This window comes from Onychostoma macrolepis, unplaced genomic scaffold (genome assembly GCF_012432095.1).
Source record: "Onychostoma macrolepis isolate SWU-2019 unplaced genomic scaffold, ASM1243209v1 Scaffold2, whole genome shotgun sequence".
Taxonomy (NCBI): domain Eukaryota; kingdom Metazoa; phylum Chordata; class Actinopteri; order Cypriniformes; family Cyprinidae; genus Onychostoma; species Onychostoma macrolepis.
This window is the reverse complement of record NW_026704708.1, coordinates 78,544-97,548: the sequence shown is the minus strand read 5'-3', so window position 1 is coordinate 97,548 and position 19,005 is coordinate 78,544. Positions and strand designations below refer to the sequence as shown.

The following is a 19,005-nucleotide window of genomic DNA, read 5'->3' as shown; positions in this document are numbered from 1 at the left end:
CCTGCTGTTGTAGACGCACACAATCAACGCGCTCAAAGGTTTGCAGACCGTTCCAAAAATGGCAGATGGCTTACGTATCGCGGCCCATAGAAACAGACGCTGATGAGGCATCTATTTATCTATCTATGGTCTACTATGCATTTTTTAATCAACACATGAATGTAGGTAAGTTTCATTAAAAAAATAAAAAAATTAAGCAAAAAGCTGAGAAAAATCACATTTTTATCAAATACTACATCTGGATCATACTCAGTACGATGATCAAAGCATAGATGCAGTAGATCCCTTCCATCCATGTTTGGCAGGGAAAGAATTAAGGGGCTATAAAAATGAAATATTTGAAGATCTACATTTCACAGATTTCACTGTACACTAATCATAAAACTATACTGTAGGTACACCAAACTTAATCTATGCACGTTGCTCCTCCCCTGTTCTGCTGTGTTTAATTGTTCTGTCATCACGTGATTCAGTGGCACCGAACGCAAGTACTTTTTGTCTGCTCTGAATGAGAGATGACAAAGAAAGAAAGAGGAGCATCATGTGGAGTTATTTTACAGCAGTGAATGAAAACATTGCAAACTGCGATATGTGTAGAAAGTCTATTTGCTACTGTGGCAACACCACAAACGCATAAAACAACACGAAAAAGAGAACGCTGAGCTCCAAGACAAACAGAGAGAGAGAGGAGGCAAATCCTTCAGACAGACCCCCAGCAGTGCCAGCATTGAGACAGAAGTCACTGGCCGAGTCCTTTCAGAGAGGCAATGAATATCACCATAGTGGTGAAATTAATATTTTAGTTATATAGGAGCTTCAGCATTAGTTACTGCTAATTTGTAAAAAAAAAAAAAAAAAAAAAAAAGGTGTAATTGGTCATCATAGTTGTTACTTTAATCAGCAGACTGATTAAATATAGACTATATTTATTCAGCACATTGAAACCTGCTATTTATATGAATTATTTTACTTGAATTGAAAAATATATACCTTAAACCTGAAATATGAAAATGGCTGAATATCCCTTTTGTGTTCCTATATTTTGGCTACATAGGCAAGATAGGCTTTATGCTAGACTTAATTATTTTGCTATTTCACCTAGGTGATTCCCCAAGAGCTATGGATATTAGGAATTTTGGTTTCAGGGATTTAGGATTTTTAGAAAAATGGGTTTTAGGAATTTTGTCAGGACACTCAATCTATGTTAAAGGATTCCAAGTAGAAAAAAATAATAATAATAATGGAAGGGAAAATACCAGCAACATATGAAGTGTACCGTTCAAAAGTGAAAAAAATCTCCAGATGGTGTAAACAGTGCTGTACTTAGAACAGACATGTGGACATCAAGAGGCACAGAGGCTTATTTAACTGTCTCATGCCATATTATTGATGAGAACTGGCAAATGCAAGCTTATGTCCTAGAAACCTGTAGTTTTTCAGGACAACACAGCGCTGACAACATTTGCTCACAATTAAAAGAGTCACTGATGAATGGGGCATGACAGACAAAGTTCAGGCTGTAATAACAGACAATGGTGCCAATATGGTTGCTGCTGTGCGCAAAGCAGGTTGGGCACATTATCTGTGTTTTGCACACACCCTACATGTGGTAGTAAAATACTCCATTATAGCTCTTAATGGATTCCCCTGGTGCCACTTCAAATGTATCTTATCAGCGCCAAGGTAACAAGCTATCTGCTGAGCTGTCAGCACAATGCCAACGTCATTTCAGAGGTATTGAAACCTTTTATGGTCTTGCTGTCAGTACCTATAATGTTCTTATAAGTCCAGTCCAGATGTGTCAGTAGAACAAGTCAATTTTATTTTGTCTCTCCAAGAGTCACCAGAGTCATTGCATCATCTGTACCTGCAGAAAGATTTTCTCAAAGGCAGGACAGTTATTAAGCCAGAGAAGAAGTGCAATAATAGGGAAACATGCAAACATGTTATTGTTTCTGACATGCTATTGTATTAAAAGAATCAGAAAGAGTTTTATTGCAAGGTATGTTTACACATACGAGGAATTTGTTTTGGTGACAGAAGCTTCCACAGCACAAACAGAATGACAGTGACATGACAAGACACAGATAATAAAAAGAATAAAAACAGAATAAGTAAATAGAAAATAACAATATACAAAAAAATACTTGTGACCCTGGACCACAAAACCAGTCTATATTTATAGCAATAGCCAAAAACACATTGTATGGGTCAAAATTATCCATTTTTCTTTTATGCCAAAAATCATTAGAATATTAAGTAAAGATCATGTATAGTAATATGCATTGCTAAGAGCTTCATTTGGATGATTTTCTCGGCCAAATATTGTCCTATCCTAACAATCCACACATCAATGGAAAGCTTATTTATTCAGCTTTCAGATGATGTATAAATCTCAATTTATACTGTTGTAACTGCACCAAACAGTCAGCTCTTTAACCTCCTGTCTGTAAGCCGACTCGTCATCGTCCTGGACGAGGCTGATAAGTTTGGTGTCATACTGATAAATTATGGTGTTAACTGACTTAACTTAATCTGTGAACTTCAGGAGCTTGACAGAGGGGTCTTTAGAGGTGCAGTCATTGGTGTATAGGGAGAAGAGCAGTGGGGAGAGAACACATCTTTGTGGGCCGCATGTTTGACACCCCAATCTACATTGTAGACAATATCTAGTGAATCCAAATTGATTCTGCACTCAATTTCATGGGCCATTACCTATAAAACAAGACGGTGAAAGACGACACATATGACAGTATGATGCTGTGTGTCTCTGTGTCTTCATTCTCTGTTGATTGTGTGACTGTGACGTCTCTGTAGTGGCTCCTTATTCAGCATCAGCTGATCCTGAGGAAACTGGACTGACGTCTAAATACTGAGAGTCCTACAATAAAACACACAGACAGTCAGATATGAGTATGAGATATTACTGCTGTAACATCACATCAGCAGATCCATTTCAGAAAAAACTGCATATTCATATTACAGCCAGAGATATGAATGAACAACTGATCATAGATTAATAACAGTGAATGATCAACAACTCACTCTTTATCATTTACACACAGACACACTGGAAGAGATGAAAATATTCTATGCATAGATCATCACAGAATTAACCACAATTTAAAGTACAAAGACTAAAGTGGAGTTGAAGTATTATCTTATAATGTACTGCAGATAACATTGTGGTTCAACCTCTACATATCTCTGACCATTTCTTCATTACATTTACTTTACATGTTGCTACCCGTGTGCCACCAACCCCAATACCAGTTACTTTTAAATGAAACCTACGCTCCCCTTCTCTCTCCCATCTTTCCTCTGTAGTATCCTCCTCTCTTCCCTCACCTCTGGATGTGAATGCAGCTACTGACACTTTATGCTCTACCTTAACCTCTTGTCTAGACAACATTTGTCCTCTCTCCTCTAGGCCAGCACAGGCTGCCGCTTCTATCCCCTGGTTGGACTAAACTCAGAGCGGCAGAGAGAAAATGGCGCAAATCAAACGATCCGTCGGACCTTAGTAGTTATCAGTCTTTGCTCTCATCTTTCTCTGCTGAAGTCCACACTGCCAAATTCTTACATTTCCATAAAAAGATCAACAGCGCTTCAGACATGCGTAATCTCTTCAGAACATTTAATTCTCTCCTCTGTCACCCTCCACCACCTCCCACCACTTCTATTACAGCTGATGACTTTGCCACTTTTTTCACAGACAAAACTAGATCGATCAGTAGTCAGTTCTCACCTCCACACACACACAGGACCCCCAACCAACGACATCCACTGCTAAAACTCCCATCTTCTCCTTCTGTCCCCTCACTGAGGCTGAAGTATCCAAACTTCTCCTCTCCAACCATCCTACAACATGTCCTCTTGACCCAATCCCCTCACACCACACCTTCTCCAAGCAATCTCACCCACACTCTTACCAGCGCTCACACACATCAACACATCCCTCCTCACAGGCATCTTCCCCACTGCATTCAAACAGGCTCAGGTAACCCCACTGCTCAAAAAACCTACATCAAACACTTCTCTTATACAAAACTACAGACCTGTCTCTCTCCTTCCATTCATAGCGAAAACACTCAAACGAGTTGTCTTCAACCAGGTCTCATTGTTTCTTTCACAGAACAACAAACTGGACGCTAAACAGTCAGGTTTCAGGAGTGGCCATTCAACTGAGACTGCGCTTCTCTCGGTCACTGAAGCCCTGCGAATTGCAAAAGCCGATTCCAAATCATCAGTCCTCATTCTGCTGGATCTATCTGCCGCTTTTGACACTGTCAATCATCAGATACTCCTGTCCACCCTCTCATCACTGGGCATCACTGGGATTCCACTTCGCTGGCTTGAATCCTATCTCACTGGTAGGTCTTTTAGGGTGTCCTGGGGAGGGGAGGTATCCAAAGCACATCAACTGGTCACTGGAGTTCCTCAGAGATCGGTTCTTGGACCCCTCCTCTTCTCCACATACACTACATCACTGGGTCCCATCATACAGGCACATGGATTCTCCTACCATTGCTATGCTGATGACACACAGCTCTAGCTCTCTTTTCAACCAGATGATCCAATGGTAGCTGCATGGATCTCGGGCTGCCTGGCGGACATCTCGGCATGGATGAAAGAACATCAACTACAGCTCAACCTGGCAAAGACTGAGCTTCTTGGATTCCCTGCCACTCCAACTCTACAGCATGACTTCACGATGCAGTTAGGTTCATCAACAGTTACCCCATCAACTTCGGTCAGAAATCTTGGTGTAATCTTTGATGACCAGCTGACCTTCAAAGACCACATTGCAAAGACTGCTCGATCTTGCAGGTTTGTACTTCACAACATCAGAAAGATCAGGCCCTTTCTGACAGAGCATGCTGCACAACTTCTTGTCCAGGCCGTTGTCACTTCTAGGCTGGACTACTGCAATGCTCTTCTGGCTGGACTTCCATCAAACACAATCAAACCTCTACAAATGATTCAAGTCAAGTCACCTTTATTTATATAGCGCTTTTACAATACAGATTGTGTCAAAGCACTTAACAGTATCAAATTGGAGGATAGAGTGTCAGTAATGTATAATGATAAGATTAAACACTCAATTTTCAGTTAAAGGCATTTCATTATTGAATTCAGAGATGTCATTGTCTAGCTCAGTTTAGTTTAAATAGTATCTGTGCAATCAAATCGGCGATAATCGCTAGAAATTAAGTGTCCCCGACTGAGCAAGCCAGAGGCGACAGCGGCAAGGAACCAAAACTCCCTCTGAGACAGAATGGAGAAAAAAAAACCTTGGGAGAAACCAGGCTCAGTCGGGGGTCAGTTCTCCTCTGACCAGACGAAACCCGCAGTTCAAAAGTTTATATTTCTATTTTAATTTTGTTGCAATTTCTAACAATAGTAGTATTATGTAGTTAGGTATTTTATTATATTTGAGTTATTTTGAGTTATTTTGTTATTCAGAATGCAGCGGCACGACTGGTCTTCAACGAGCCCAAAAGAGCCCATGTTACACCTCTCTTTTTCTCCTTGCACTGGCTACCAGTCGCATCTCGCATCAAGTTCAAGACACTGATGCTTGCATATAGAACAACCACAGGCTCAGCACCCGCCTACTTGCACTCACTATTAAGAATCTATATCCCCTCCAGAAGTCTGAGATCTGCTAGTGAGCGACGCCTCATGGTACGATCACAGAGAGGCTCAAAATCACTCTCCAGAACATTCTCGTTCACCATTCCTAGCTGGTGGAATGATCTTCCCAACCCTATCCGGAGTTCTGGATCCCTGTCAATCTTCAAGCAACAATTGAAAACTCATCTCTTTCGACACTACTTAACTTCATCCTAAACTTAAAAAAAAAAAAAAAAACAACAACACTATTTCTCTTTATTTATTCCTTCCCTTGCTAGCTTGTACTTATTCGAACAATGCCTGAGACTTGGTGTTATAAGCACTTTGTCTGTCTGATTGCCTCTTCAAGATGAATCGCTTTATGTATTCCCCAATTGTAAGTCGCTTTGGATAAAAGCGTCTGCAAAATGACTAAATGTAAATGTTATATTCTCAAATTACACACATGACAGGCCTGTTACTAAACATGGGCCATTTTATAATATTTAAATAATAACATACTCACAATAGTCTAATGTCTCCAGTTTATAATGTGGATCATACTTCCGATCAGAGAGTAACTTCACTTCTGATTTTCCTAATTTATTCTCAGATAGAACCAGTTCTCTCAGGTGTGAGGGGTTTGATCTCAGAGCTGAAGCCAGAGCAGCACAACCTTCATCTGTGACGCCACAATCCCTCAACCTGTAGAGAACAATGACGCAATCTGAATTGTAGTTCAAGTGTCTATAATTTGTATTGACATTTTAAAATGTTTATTTCAGACATCTTTTAGTGACAAGGAGAAAATAAATTTTGATTACATTTGGTGATAGCCTACACGTATGTAGCCTATACCTATTTGACAGTGAACGGTACATCCAGAGATTGTCCTACTGGTACGTTGTCTTGTAATGGTGCTAGCAGTCCTAAACAGGCAGGGCATTTAGCAGTCTTACATGTGCCTGTCTCAGCTGCAACAAAGTTTGTTTTAGTCTGCCTGGCACAACCAGAAAGATGAAGCCAGCGAAACAGAAAAGTATTGTCTCAAGAGATATGATGGTGGTCCGACGGTGAGTCTAAAGTGGTAGTCTGAAATCTGATCTTACTATCTGGGCTTTTGCTTACAGTTTGCCCCCCCCCCCCCCCAACCTCTAAATTTTACACTGTTTTAATTGTATACGGCAATGCAGTTCTTTTGGCAATACAAAAATGTATTGCAGTAGTAAGAAACTGTCCCAAGACTTCATGTAATAATTTTTAGTTTCATTATTATTCTTAAAAACATTAATAGCCTACTATATTAAAAAAAATACAAACATTGTATTGTAGTTTTAGTCATTAGTAATTTATATAACAAAAGCAGCATCCTCACATTAATATAGAGATAAATAGCCTATTTCTATAATCATTACATTTATTTATCCATTTATGTTTTATATTTATATTTATATTTATGTTGAAATTTGATATTATTGTTGATATGGTTATCACCAAATCAAATATTGTGCGAGATAATTTAACGGATCAACTGCATTTAAATGCGGCTGCAATTTTTATTTTATTTTACATAAATTGTAAATGGACTGTATGAAAGTGAGTAAAGTAGGCACCTTTTAAAATCACTAAAGTTGTCAATGAATGAAGCTCCTTTTTACATCGTGTGTGTAAATAATGGGAATGAAATTGTGCCTCACATTTTACTAAAATAAAATGAAAGAATTCTTATTTTTATAATCATAAAAATATGCAACAATTTCTAAATTCGTGGACCGATGTATTTTTCCCATGTAGTTCTCTGTCAAAATAAAGGACAGTTAACAAATAAAGCATGTGCATGACATGCTGTTTTATTAAAGGAATTTTCAAATATAAATTAAAAATGTATTTGTGACAAATATTAAGTAATGTGAGAATATTGACATTTAGCTTATAAATCCATGTTTGTAGCCTACTGATAGGCTACCACTTTTAATGCTCCGATGCAAAGTAAACCACCATTTCTTTAAGGTAATATAACACATTATTCACATTATATTAATAATACTGCACACCTGTTAAATGTTTCAAATCTAAAATATGGTGTAGTACTGTGTAGCTTAGCTTAAATATAAGCACAGGCTCGTCAAATGTAACATTTATTAACATTATTTGTGAAAATGTGCTTTGATGCGTTTCCTTGATAACTTGTGGTTAAAGCACCACTCAGCGGTCAAAGGCTGCAAATTAGTTTGCAGATGTGGTGGCAACAGCACCCGTAGCAGTAAAAAAAGTTCATTCTGGTTTGTCTACTATCTGTGATGACAAGCATTGCCACAAACTGCTGCTGATAGAATGAGATATATGTATGTTGATGCTCAATGGTGCTGTTTGAAACTGTCATGTGCTTCAGGACTGAACAGAAACAGAGCTGAATGTGAGATATTGTTTCATAGTGGTATAAGGACGGATCTGTCTGGAGAAACGGTCACTTGCTCCTCTAATAAACAAAGGAAAACATTTGCTTCACAGGAGCCATGTGTTCCCCACTGTATCTCATTTATTAACTCTTGTGATCAAACATCATTGCGTCATGTTTGGCAGCTTATAAACTGAACAGATATCACTAAATCACACATTAGTACGTGAACATTTGGGTTAAATTTTTATGACATCTGTGAGAACACAGTGAGCTCATGGGATTTCAAAATCCCATAAAAGTGGAAAAAAAGAGGAAAATAAACTTTTACACAGATGGGCAGGTGAAGGAGTATTAATAAAACTAGCAGAAGCAACCGAAGCTCCAGTAAATGTTTGGTGGATCAAAAACAGGAGCAGCAGGTCATGTGATGTGATGAAGATTAATTAAATGAACTTCATGTTCAGTCATCAGTGTCATTTGGGCTAAAATTTAGTGTGTTTAATGAACATTTATTTTACAAGCTTTAGTCTTAGAATTTACATTACAGGACACAGACATGAGACTATCAGAGAGATGATCTTACCACAGTATCTCCAGTTTACAGTGAGGATCCTCCAGTCCAGAACAGAGAAGCTTCACACCCAAATCTCCTATTTTATTCTCAGAAAGATACAATTCTCTCAGGTGTGAGGGGTTTGATCTCAGAGCTGAAGCCAGAGCAGCACAACCTTCATCTGTGACGCCACAATATCTCAACCTGTAGAGAACAATGACACACTCTTCACTCTCTCAGATCAGATCAGTTTAGCTGTGAATCCATTAGTAAAGAGAAAGTACAAATCAATGTGTGATGGATAATTGGACTGAGATTTAAAATGTCAGAGCACAAAAAAAAAAAAAAGATCTCACTGAAGAGAGAAAAATAATATTTTTTACTGCACTGTATTTCTATGCAAAATGTGTAGTGATGAAGTCACTACATCGCTGAGTTATTTAGATCTGTACTAAAATGTGCAGTCCTTGTTAAAAGTTTGGAAACAATTTTTTACTTGTTTTTACCGAAGACTACATTTATTATTATTACAGTAACAATAATATTGTGAAATATTACAATGTGAAATAGCAATTTTTAATGTCAATAATTGTTAAAATGTAATTGATTGCTGTGATCAACGCTGAATTTTCAGCATCATTATTCATTACGCCAGTCTTCAGTGTCACATGATCCTTCAGAAATAATTGTAATATGCTGATTTGCTGCTCAATTATTGGTGCTGAGTTATAGAATAATAGTTCTTATTATTATCAGAATCAGTAAGAACTTTATTGCCAAGAATATTTGCACATACAAGGAATTTGTTTTAGTGTCACAAGCTTCCAGTACAAAGAGACGACAACAACATACAATAAAAAAGAAGATGTGAATAAAATACACATATGTACATCTCAATAAATTAGAATGTCGTGGAAAACTTCATTTCTTTCAGTAATTCAACTCAAATTGTGAAACTCGTGTATTAAATAAATTCAATGCACACAGACTGAAGTAGTTTAAGTCTTTGGCTCTTTTAATTGTGATGATTTTGGCTCACATTTAACAAAACCCCACCAAATTAGACAAAAATCTCAACAAATTAGAATACTTTATAAGACCAATAAAAAAAATGTTTTAGTGAATTGTTGGCCTTCTGGAAAGTATGTTCATTTACTGTATATGTACTCAATACTTGGTAGGGGCTCCTTTTGCTTTGATTACTGCCTCAATTCGGCGTGGCATGAAGGTGATCAGTTTGTGGCACTGCTGAGGTGATATGGAAGCCCAGGTTTCTTTGACAATGGCCTTCAGCTCATCTGCATTTCTTGGTCTCTTTTTTCTTATTTTCGTCTTGACAATACCCCATAGATTCTCTATGGGGTTCAGGTCTGGTGAGTTTGCTGGCCAGTCAAGCACACCAACACCATGGTCATTTAACCAACTTTTGGTGCTTTTGGCAGTGTGGGCAGGTGCCAAACCCTTCTGGAAAATGAAATCAGCATCTTTAAAAAGCTGCTCAGCAGAAGGAAGCATGAAGTGCTCCAAAATTTCTTGGTAAACGGGTGCAGTGACTTTGGTTTTCAAAAAACACAATGGACCAACACCAGCAGATGACATTGCACCCCAAATCATCACAGACTGTGGAAACTCCCATAGCACTGACTCCAATCATAATGAAGTGCTTTGAGAGGTTAGTCATGCACAACATCAAAACCAGCCTCCCCAACACACTCGACCCGCTCCAGTTTGCATACCGTCCGAACCGCTCTACGGACGATGCAATTTCCTCCACCCTCCACCTAGCTCTTACCCACCTAGAAAATAAAGACTCCTACGTTAGAATGCTGTTCATCGACTTCAGCTCAGCATTCAACACAATAATCCCACAACAGCTCATAAATAAACTCAACCTGCTGGGCCTTAACAATTCCCTCTGCAATTGGATCCTGGACTTTCTAACCGGAAGACCTCAGTCAATCCGTGTCGGCCACAACACCTCGAGCACTACCACACTGAACACAGGTGCCCCACAAGGCTGTGTGCTCAGCCCGCTGCTCTTCACGCTGCTGACCCACGACTGCACTGCCAAGTCCAGCTCCAACCACATCATCAAGTTTGCTGACGACACAACAGTGGTAGGTCTCATCAGCAACAACGATGAAACGCACTACAGAGAGGAAGTGGCACAGCTGGCTGAATGGTGTGGCACTAACAACCTGTCCCTCAATGTGAGTAAGACAAAGGAGGTTGTGATGGACTTCAGGAGAAACTCCGTCGATCACCCCCCACTGACCATCGACAGCTCGACTGTGGAGAGTCAGCAGCACTAAATTCCTGGGGTGCACATCACAGAGGATCTCACCTGGACCACCAACACCATGTCACTCTCCAAGAAGGCACAACAGCGCCTACACTTTCTCCGCCGGCTGAAAAGAGCAAGTCTCCCTCCACCCATCCTCACCACTTTCTACAGGGGCACCATTGAGAATGTGCTGACCAGCTGCATCACTGTCTGGTACGGGAACTGTACTGCAGCAGACCGCAAGACCCTCCAGCGGACAGTGAACACAGCTGCAAGGATCATCGGTGCCCCTCTCCCCTCCATCCTGGATATTTTCCTCACACGATGCTCCAGCAAAGCCAATAGCATCGTGAAGGACTCAACGCATCCCTCCCACAGTCTCTTCCAGCTCTTACCATCAGGAAGACGGTGCCGAGCATCAGAGCCCGCTCTGCCAGACTGCTCAACAGCTTTTTCCCCAGGCTGTGAGAGCCCTGAACTCAAATCACCCCGCCTCTCTGAACCCCCATACAATCCCCTACCTCCTGTAACACGTAACGTGCAATTCGAAGTGTGCTACACACAGGTGAGTGGGCCTGTACAAACCACCTGTAGTAGCTCACTCTCCTCCTCTATCGCACTAGTCACTTTCACACACACTGCTGTGTGTACACAAATCCCACAAAAGAACTCAGTAATATATGTATGTTTACATGCTCATGCACTACAAATCATCCTGCACTGTTCCTAGCCAGCTGCTTGAACTCAATGCTTCTCCTTGCACATGTACAGTATTTATCTGAAGCATTCGTATAGTTTGTATAGTTTGTATTTTTTAGTTTGTATAGGTACTTTTTATAGATAGTATATTTATAGTCAAAATCTATCAGTAGGATAGCTGTGTATAGGTTTATATTGTCTTACTCCTTTGTTGTATGCCTGTATTTATGTAGCACCGTGGTCCTGTGAGGCACGACATTTCGTTCCACTGTATGCCCCCGCATGTAGCGGAATGACAATAAAGCTCAACTTGACTTGACTTGACTTGAACTTAACACTGGACTTCAAGCAACTTGGGCTATGAGCTTTTCCACCCTTCCTCCAGACTCTAGGACCTTGGTTTCCAAATGAAATACAAAACTTGCTCTCATCTGAAAAGAGGACTTTGGACCACTGGGCAACAGTCCAGTTCTTCTTCTCCTTAGCCCAGGTAAGACGCCTCTGACATTGTCTGTGGTTCAGGAGTGGCTTAAGAGGAATACGACAACTGTAGCCAAATTCCTTGACACGTCTGTGTGTGGTGGCTCTTGATGCCTTGACCCCAGCCTCAGTCCATTCCTTGTGAAGTTCACCCAAATTCTTGAATCGATTTTGCTTGACAATCCTCATAAGGCTGCGGTTCTCTTGGTTGGTTGTGAATATTTTTCTTCCACACTTTTTCCTTCCACTCAACTTTCTGTTAACATGCCTGGATACAGCACTCTGTGAACAGCCAGCTTCTTTAGCAATGGATGTTTGTGGCTTACCCTCCTTGTGAAGAATGTCAATGATTGTCTTCTGGACAACTGTCAGATCAGCAGTCTTCCCTATGATTGTGTAGCCCTAGTGAACCAAACTGAGAGACCATTTTGAAGGCTCAGGAAGCCTTTGCAGGTGTTTTGAGTTGATTAGCTGATTGGCATGTCACCATATTCTAATTTGTTGAGATAGTGAATTGATGGATTTTTGTTAAATGTGAGCCAAAATCATCACAATTAAAAGAGCCAAAGACTTAAACTACTTCAGTCTGTGTGCATTGAATTTATTTAATACACGAGTTTCACAATTTGAGTTGAATTACTGAAATAAATGAACTTTTCCACGACATTCTAATTTATTGAGATGCACCTGTATATATATATAAATAAATATTGGTGTACAGGGAGAAGAGCAGTGGGGATAGAACACATCCCTGAGGGGCACAAGTGCTGGTGGGGCAGCTGTTTGACATGAATTTCCCCAGTTTCACTAGCTGCTGCCTATCTGTCAGAAAGCTGGTAATCCACTGACAGATAGAGCTAGGGACAGAGAGCTGGGCTAGTTTGGTCTGGAGGAGTGTTGGGATGAAGGCCGAACTGAAGTCCACAAACAGGATCCTCACATAAGTCCCTGATTTGTCCAGATGCTGCAGGATGAAGTGCAGTCCCATGTTGACTGCATCATCCATGGAGCTGTTTGCTCTGTAAGAAAACTGCAAGTTTTTGTAAAGCCGTGATTACGTGTGCTTGCGGTGGAATGTAAAAACTTACTAGAAAGAACGAGGAAAACTCTGTCCGGAATGGTGTCATTCAGCCAGGTTTCCGTGAAACACAAAGCAGCAGAGAAAAATCATTATTTATCTGGGAGACCGGAAGAAGTTTGTCCGTTTTGTTGGGTAGAGAGCGAAGATTCGCCAGATGGATGCTAAGCTGTGCCGTTCGTAATCCGCCCTGTCTGAGCTTCATGAGCGCGCCGGGTTGCTTCCCACGTTTGCTCATCCTAAAGCGTTTGATCAGCACCGCTTCTCTGCCAACTACAATGTTCAGCAAAACATCCGAATAATCGAAATCAGGTAGAAGATTGTTTGGTGTGTTCTGCTGAATGTTCAGCAGTTCATCCCTGGTTAAACTGATCATGTTTGAGAAACAAAAAAACAGGAAAAACTAACAAAAACAGTTCAACAACTGGAGAGCCAAACACTGAGGCGGTCATCTGCATCTTCATCATTTAAATTTGACGAGTTTATGCAATTCTTCCTCTCCTATAATAGAATTTTATCTCTAATAGTATCAATCTTGGAAGCAAAGTAGTTCATAAAGTCATTATTGCTGTGCTTTTGGGAAATGTCTGTGTCTGTTGATGCTTTATTTTTCGTTAATTTAGCCACTGTATTGAATAAATGCCTGGGGTTGTGTTTGTTTTCTTCTAAAACAGACGAAAAGTAAGCAGATCTAGCATGTTTTAGAGCTTTTCTATAAGTACAAGTACTTTCCCGCCATGCAATACTGAAACACTTCTAGTTCAGTTTTCTTACACATGCGCTCCATTTTCTGGGCTGCTCTCTTTAACGCACAAGTGTGCTCATTATACCACGGTATCAGACGGTTTTTCTTAATTTTCTTTAAGCGTAAAGGAGCAACTGCATCTAAAGTGTTAGAAAACAGATAGTTTATAGTTTTTTACAACATCAAGTTCTTCTGAGCTATTAGATTTGCTGAGGAATTGAGACATAGGAAGATTATTTACAAAACAGCTTTTTGTGGTAGAAGTGATGGTTCTACCATATTTTTATGTTGAGTTGAATTTGTAGATTTTGCTATATGGAGTATACACAAGACTAGTTAATGATCCGAGATATCATCACTCTGCTGCAGGATTTCAATGCCATTAACTCTTTCAATGCCATTGACGAGATATCTCGTCAATTAAGAGACAACGCTTCCCCGCCATTGACGAGTTTTTACGGCTTTCCGTGTTCTATGTGTATTACGGTAAGGAAAGCCCTAGCGCATGTCCTGAATGAGTTACGGGACTTCCGGGTCTTTAGGGTGTGAATAGAAGACGATCGGCATACATGGAGGGTCAGAGAAAATGTAGATCATATATAGATCATAGCCTATGTAGATCATGCTTTGACCATTTTGAATCTGATCGGGACGATGTAGTCCGTGAGAGAGAGAGAGACACAGAAACATCTGTAGTTATAACCGATCCGTCGATCTGAATAGGGGTGTGTGTGTGTGTGTGTTCTATCTATCTATCTATCTATCTATCTATCTATCTATCTATCTGTCTGTCTGCATGTACAGTATATGTATGTATGTAGCCTGTGTGTGTATAATCATATGTATGTATATGATAGGATCCAAGATGGCGGCGCGATCAGACGAGCGGCTGCTCCAGGTCCCAAAGACGGTGCTTTTTGTCTTTTAATGTCGTCTGTTCGTCTCCAAATAGTGTAAATTTACCGCTAGTTCATAAGGAAATCACTCCTAAACTCAAATATGTTCGCCAAAGACTTTTGGATATCGGCAACGCATACAAAGACCAACTCTCGCGGCTACTGAGAAGCTACGAGGCCTCTGTTTACTGCTGAAGCCGGACCTCGAGACCGCGGCCTCGCCTACTGTCGCTACCCGCACAAGGCGGCGTCGCAAGCGGTGTGAGAGAGGACGAAGCGGTAAGCGGAGGTATACGAGCTAGGCTGAGGGAAAACCCCACAAGACCGGCTCTTCCAACACTCATGCTCTCAAGCGTTCGCTCTCTGGAAAACAAACTGGACTTAATTCAACTCAGTCGATCTACACAGCATGAGACAAGGGATTGTTGTGTGTTTGTTTTCACTGAAACATGGCTGAACGACAACATCCCGGACTCCGCCATTCAGCTGCACGGACTAACTTGCTACCGCGGACAGAGATTCATCACTGTCTGGTAAGACTCATGGCGGTGGCTTGTGTGTACGTCAACAAAGAATGGTGTAACAATGCTGGGGTAGTGACAAAACACTGTTCATCGCTGGTGGAGTTTATGTTTGTGAAGTGTCGACCGTTCTATCTGCCGCGGAGTTCACGGCCATTGTTATTGTCGCGGTATACATCCCACCGTCGCAAACGCAAAGGACGCGCCATGAGCTGTACAGCGCCATCAGCGAACAACAAACAAATAACCCCGACGGCTTTTTCATCATAGCCGGTGACTTCAACCACGCAAACCTAAAGACAGTTTTGCCAAAGTTCTACCAACATGTGAACTTTCCAACAAGGGGAAATAACACACTGGACTTTGTTTACACAACAGTTAAGAGCGCATACAAAGCTGAACCCCGCCCCCACCTCGGGTACTCAGACCACATCTCTGTTATGCTAATCCCAGCATACAGACCACTTCTGAAACTGGCCAAACCGGTTCACAAACAGATCAAGGTATGGCCAAACAATGCCACCTCAGCACTGCAGGACTGCTTCCAGGACACAGACTGGAACATGTTCAAAGAGGCGGCCACCTACAACAACCACACAGATCTGCAGGAGTACACTGAAACTGTGACTGCTTACATCCAAAAGTGCACTGATGATGTGACAGTCACCAAGACCATCACCACACGCGCCAACCAGAAGCCATGGATGACAGCAGAGGTTCGTGGGCTGCTAAAGACCAGAGATGAAGCATTCAGATCAGGAGATAAAGCAGCCCTCAAAACAGCTAGAGCCAATCTGTCCCGCAGCATCAAAATGCAAAACGGTCATATGCTCAAAAATCAACAATCACTTCACAGACAGCAGTGACACACGGAGCCTGTGGCAAGCTATTCAGACCATCACAGACTACAAGCCCCCGCCACAGGCCTGTGATGACGACACATCCCTCCCAGATACACTCAACCACTTTTACTCACGGTTTGAAATGCAGAATGACACACCTGCACAAAACTGCCCACACCTCCCAACGACCAGGCGCTCTGTCTGTCTCCAGCCGGCGTAAGGAAGTCCCTATCTAGGATCAACCCACGCAAGGCTGCGGGTCCCGACAACATACCTGGCCGTGTACTGAAAGACTGTGCTGCACAGCTGACAGATGTCCTAACAGATATCTTCAACACCTCGCTGAGCCAGGCAGTGGTCCCCACATGTCTCAAATCCACAACAATCATACCGGTACCAAAGAAATCACCTGTGTTCTGTCTAAATGACTACCGTCCCATAGCACTGACTCAATCATAATGAAGTGCTTTGAGAGGTTAGTCATGCACAACATCAAAACCAGCCTCCCAACACACTCGATCCGCTCCAGTTTGCATACCGTCCGAACCGCTCTACGGACGATGCAATTTCCTCCACTCTCCACCTGGCTCTTACCCACCTAGAAAATAAAGACTCCTACGTTAGAATGCTGTTCATTGACTTCAGCTCAGCATTCAACACAATAATCCCACAACAGCTCATAAATAAACTCAACCTGCTGGGCCTTAACAATTCCCTCTGCAATTGGATCCTGGACTTTCTAACCGGAAGACCTCAGTCAGTCCGTGTCGGCCACAACACCTCGAGCACTACCACACTGAACACAGGTGCCCCACAAGGCTGTGTGCTCAGCCCGCTGCTCTTCACGCTGCTGACCCACGACTGCACTGCCAAGTCCAGCTCAACCACATCATCAAGTTCGCTGATGACACAACAGTGGTAGGCCTCATCAGCAACAACGATGAAACGCACTACAGAGAGGAAGTGGCACAGCTGGCTGAATGGTGTGGCACTAACAACCTGTCCCTCAATGTGAGTAAGACAAAGGAGGTTGTGATGGACTTCAGGAGAAACTCCGGTGATCACCCCCCACTGACCATCGACAGCTCGACTGTGGAGAGAGTCAGCAGCACTAAATTCCTGGGGGTGCACATCACAGAGGATCTCACCTGGACCACCAACACCATGTCACTCTCCAAGAAGGCACAACAGCACCTACACTTCCTCCGCCGGCTGAAAAGAGCAAGTCTCCCTCCACCCATCCTCACCACTTTCTACAGGGGCACCATTGAGAGTGTGCTGACCAGCTGCATCACTGTCTGGTACGGGAACTGTACTGCAGCAGACCGCAAGACCCTCCAGCGGACAGTGAACACCGCTGCAAGGATCATCGGTGCCCCTCTCCCCTCCATCCTGGACATTTTCCTCACACGATGCTCCAGCAAAGCCAACAGGAAGGAAGGAAGGAAGGAAGCATTTATATAGCGCTTTTATTGTGTATTGCTGTACACCCAAAGCGCTTTACAATCAAGTGGGGGTCTCTCCTCAACCACCACCAGTGTGCAGCATCCACTTGGATGATGCAACGGCAGCCACAGGACAACGGCGCCAGTGCGCTCACCACACACCAGCTACAGGTGGAGAGGAGAGAGTGTCGAGAGCCAATCAAGTGGATGGGGATTATTAGGAGGCCGTGATTGACAAGGGCCAGTGGCGGAATTTGGCCAGGACACCGGGTTACACCCCTACTCTTACGATGAGTGTCATGGGATTTTAATGACCACAGAGAGTCAGGACCTCGGTTTAACGTCTCATCCGAAGACGGTGCTCTTTTACAGTATAGTGTCCCCATCACTATACTGGGGTGTTAGGACCCACACAGACCACAGGGTGAGCACCCCTGCTGGCCTCACTAACACCTCTACCAACAGCTACCTAGTTTTCCCAGGAGGTCTCCCATCCAGGTACTGACCAGGCTCAGCCCTGCTTAGCTTCCATGGGCAACCGGTCTTGTGCTGCAGGGTGATATGGCTGTGGTCCTTCACGATAACAGTATCGTGAAGGACTCCTCACACCCCTCCCACAGTCTCTTCCAGCTCCTACCACCAGGAAGACGGTACGGAGCATCAGAGCCCGCTCTGCCAGACTGCTCAACAGCTTTTTCCCCAGGCTGTGAGAGCCCTGAACTCAAATCACCCCGCCCCTCTCTGAACCCCCATACAAACCCCCTACCTCCTGTAACATGTAACGTGCAATTCGAAGTGTGCTACACACAGGTGAGTGGGCCTGTACAAACCACCTGTAGTAGCACACTCTCCTCCTCTATGCGCACTAGTCACTTTTCACACACACTGCTGTGTGTACACAATTCCACAAAAAGAACTCAGTAATATATGTATGTTTACATGCTCATGCATTACAAATCCTCCTGCACTGTTCCCCAGCCAGCTGCTTGAACTCAATGTTTCTCCTTGCACATGTACAGTATTTATCTGAAGCATTCGTATAGTTTGTATAGTTTGTATTTTTTAGTTTGTATAGGTACTTTTTTATAGATAGTATATTTATATTTATAGTCAAAATCTATCAGTAGGATAGTTGTGTATAGGTTTATATTGTCTTACTCCATTGTTGTATGCCTGTATTTATGTAGTACCGTGGTCCTGTGAGGCACGACATTTCGTTCCACTGTATGCCCCCGCATGTAGCGGAATGACAATAAAGCTCAACTTGACTTGATTGTGTGTGTGTGTGTGTGTGTGTGTGTGTGTGTGTGTGCGCGCATGTACAGTATATGTATGCATATGTATGTATGTAGCCTGTGTGTGTGTATAATCATATGTATGTATATGTTTGTGTGTGTGTGTGTGTGTGTGCACGTGTGTGTGTGTGTGTGTGTGTGTGTGTGTGT

At 42.3% G+C, this 19,005-nt stretch overlaps 1 pseudogene; it reads right to left on the bottom strand.

Annotated features, from left to right (window-relative positions):
- Positions 1–2,319: 2,319 nt before the first annotated feature.
- The window catches only part of LOC131535242 (NACHT, LRR and PYD domains-containing protein 3-like), a 34,689-nt pseudogene continuing 18,003 nt past the window's right edge, over positions 2,320–19,005 (bottom strand).